Below are 3,806 nucleotides of genomic sequence, written 5' to 3' on the forward strand. Positions count from 1 at the left end.
CAGTGAAGTGTGCAGCACAGAGCCTGGCACTAAATCCGTGAACTCAACTCACATTAATTTGTAGAAAAGACTTAGCACCCCTTCACTAGCTGTTGGAAACAACCTCCCAGCCCAGGGACTGACATTTTGTAGGGGCTCAATGACTGTTTGCCGAATAAGGCAAACAGGCTCTGCAGACTTTCCCGAGCAACGCTTGTCTCTCCTCAACACCCAGTGCTCTAAGGATCACCAGACTCCTTCCTGCTGGCGTTACTGATTGTGTAGAGCCATCCTTTGGGGGCTCCTACGTTTCAGAAGCATGGGAGGAAGGCAATGCTTAGTTGCTTTAAACGGATCCCTCGTGATGGGCTGTCAAGCATCAGCTGGGCAGGGTTTCTTTTAGGGGTGCAGCCCCTCCGAGAACTCCCACAGTGTTGTCTGTGACTCTAATAGCCTGAGCCTGTGGTGAGTGTGTCGACACAAAAGTAGCAGCTGTGAAATCCTTCAAAGCGGGATAAAAATAGCTGTGCCCTCCCTTACTCCCTGTTCCCTGTGGGCCTGGACACGTTTGTTTGCTCAGCTTTGAAGCTCAGAGCCATTTCCCAGACCCTGAGCTGAGGAAGAAAGGGGGAGAGGCCGAGGACATGGCTGGGGAGCGGGAGAGGCGGGTCAGACCCTCCTGGATCCCACTGTAGAGTGTCTGAAACAGACAGAGCCTAAAAGATGATCTAATCCATCTCTTCTGACAGACAGGAAGTTAAGGACCAGAGAACAGCGAGGACTGGCCCAGGGCCCCCCCGGTTGGTCAGTGCCCGCCCCCCGCTCCAACGTCACACGGTAAGATTCTGCAGCCTTTAACCAGGTGGCCTTGAGTAGGTCCCAGCCTCTCTGCCAGCAGGCACGCAGCCACCCTGGCCCTCTGCTCTGTCCCAAGGGAGATGGACCCTCCGGGATTCTCACCACAGTGCCTGTCAGGTCACCTTATCCTCAAGGCCTGGTGGACACACTGTCACGGGTGCTGCTGATTAATCCTCTGGGGTTTTCTGGCCTAGGATCAGCTGGAGCTTTGCCCTGGGAAGAGGAAGCTGGCAGGGAAGCTGACGGATGCACAGTAGGCCTCAGCCTAAAGCAAGCCGCATCGTGAACGGGAGGTAAAGGCCCGCGTGTGCGGGAGAGTATGGGCAGTTGGGAGGTTGGTCTGGAGGGTAACGAGGCTGGGGCAGCTGAGGACCCTTTTCTTAGGGAGGAGCGTTTTCATTGTTTCTAGTTCACACCTGGTGGGAAACTTCATGAGGGCCAAACTTTCTTATCTATCTTTGAATTCCCAGCGCCAGAAGAGGCCTGGCACATGGTGTGTATTCAGCAATATACACATTACATTAAAAGAGGCTATTTACAATAGCCAGGACATGGAAGCAACCTAAATGTCCATCAACAGAGGAATGGCTAAAGAAGATGTGGCATATATAGACAATGGAATATTAGCCATAAGAAGGAATGAAATTGAGTTATTTGTAGTGAGGTGGATGGACCTAGAGACTGTCATACAAAGTGAAGTAAGTCAGAAAGAGAAAAACAAATACCATATGCTAATGAATATATATGGAATCTAGAAAAATGGTACTGTTGAACCTAGTGGTGGGGCAGGAATAAAGATGCAGACATTGAGAAAGGACTTGAGGACACTGGCAGGGGGGAGGGGAGCCTGGGATGAAGTGAGAGAGTGGCAGGGACATATACACGCTACCAAATGTAAACTGGATAGCTAGTGGGAAGCAGCCGCATAGCACAGGGAGATCAGCTACGTGCTCTGTGACCACCTAGAGGGGTGGGGTAGGGAGGGTGGGAGGGAGACGCAAGAGGGAGGGGATATGGGGATGTATGTATACATGTGGCTTATTCACTTTGTTGTACGGCAGAAACGAACACAATATTGTAAAGCACTGATACTCCAGTAAAGATGTGAAAAAAACAGAGGCAACGAATGAATGAATGAAGCTAAAGATGCTTCGATGCCTGCCTCTTCCTCCCCTGACTCTCATAACGGGCACATCTGGAGGCCCGCCCCTCTGCGCGTCCCGGAGAAGCCAGTCCAGTGGCAGCGTTTGGATGGTGGTTCTGAAGAGCAGCGTTTGGAGGATGTTAATCCATGTTCTGTGACAAATAAGCCACGATAATGGAGCCCCTGCTGTGTTCCCTGCTGGGGACTCAGCTCCCACCCAGAACCCAGTGGGCAGTCGATAAAGAATCAAAGATCCAATGGGCTTGGGAAATCCGAGATTAAAGAAAGTTCAAATGGATCTTTCCTGTAGGACTTCTCAGAGTCTGTAAGATGCCAATGTTCACCTTGAGTCGCCCACAGTGATCTTAAGTCCCAGATTCTCTGGTGCCTCACTGCCCTGTAGCACCCCAGCTACCAGCCCCATCCCTCTCAGATGGGACAGCTCAGAGCCGCAGAGATCAGGCAGGTGCCCCCCTGGCCCTGCAATGGCACCAAGAAGCCACTGAGGGGACCCAGGGCTGCGACGACATGCAGGTGGCTCCCACCCCGAGGAAGACACTGCCTCCGCTGGGACCCGAGGTGATGCTGGACAGTGGCACTGGGGAGGGATACAGGCCAGTGCCCTGTCTTCCTGGGGCTGAGCAGGTGGGTGGGAGAAGCAGCGCCCCCACCTCCACTGCTCTGGGGGGGGGGTGGTGACGAAGGGGCTGGAGGTGTGAAGCCCCCTCCTTCCCCTGCTCTCATTCCACGGCCCTCCTGGCACGTCCACATTCAATAAATGTTTGTCGAACACCTACTAGATCCCAGGCCAGGGATCCTCTTGCGCAGAAGAAAAAGCTTCCTGAGCCCACAGCCAGCAGGGGGCACGTGGCAGCAGGAACCAGGTGTCAGCCCACTGGACGCTCTCCATCCGCCCCTTGCCGGGCTCCACCCACCCTGCCCCGCTGGCTGACCTGATGGAAGCATCCGTGGGCTCCATGGTCCTCTGGGTTCCGTTCAGTCAAGTGGAAGGTGCCGGCAGGAGACTAGAGGACAAGAAGATGGGGCATCTATCCCAATGCCTGCATCCCTCCATCAAAGGCCCTGGCTCCTATCAGCGGACCTTCACCTTTCCCCACAGCTCCTACCTCAGGGCTCCATTCACTGCTTCCTCCCTCTGCCTTTTCAGGCCCCGGGGGTGATATCGGCTCCCCGCTGTTGCTAGCCTTGAGATGCCTCACCGTTCCTTGTTAGTTTCTCCAACCCCATCCGCACTTTTATTTATTTATTTATTTTTAAAAGATTGATTTATTTTGTTTATTTGTGGCTGTGTCGTGTCTTCGTTGGCACATGGGATCTTCATTGTGGTGCACGGGCTTCTCTCTATTTGTGGCATGAGGGTTTTTCTCTTCTCTCATTGTGACGAGCAGGCTCCAGGACGCCTGGGCTCTGTAGTTTGCGGCACACAGTCTCTCGAGTTGAGGCGCACGGGCTCTCTAGTTGAGGCTCGTGGGCTCACTAGTTGTGGCATGCAGGCTTAGTTGCCCCAAGACATGTGGGATCTTAGTTCCCTGAGCAGGGATCGAACCCGCATCCCCTGCATCGAAAGGCGGATGCTTTACCACTGGACAACCAGGGAAGTCCCCGCACGTTTATTAAATATTCCTCAATTACCCCTTGGGCTTGACATCCGTTCCCTTCCCAGACCCTGACCTATGACATACATTTGTTTGAATGTAACCGAGACCCCCATATAATGGTGCATGAATAAGAGAGAAATTTATTCTCCTCTCACCTCAAAGTCCAGGCTGGCATGGCAGCTTTGCTCTGTGAAATCATCTGCTCA

The 3,806-nt window shown here is 53.3% G+C and overlaps 1 long non-coding RNA gene across 1 annotated transcript; it reads left to right on the forward strand.

Annotated features, from left to right (window-relative positions):
- The first annotated feature begins 545 nt into the window (after positions 1–545).
- On the forward strand, positions 546–3,280 carry LOC131750757 (uncharacterized). Its single transcript, XR_010837679.1, has 3 exons — positions 546–816; positions 1,032–1,130; positions 1,899–3,280. It is a non-coding gene; the product is annotated as an uncharacterized lncRNA (long non-coding RNA).
- The last annotated feature ends 526 nt before the right edge of the window (positions 3,281–3,806 follow it).

The sequence above is a fragment of the Kogia breviceps genome, chromosome 1, assembly GCF_026419965.1.
Source record: "Kogia breviceps isolate mKogBre1 chromosome 1, mKogBre1 haplotype 1, whole genome shotgun sequence".
NCBI lineage: Eukaryota > Metazoa > Chordata > Mammalia > Artiodactyla > Physeteridae > Kogia > Kogia breviceps.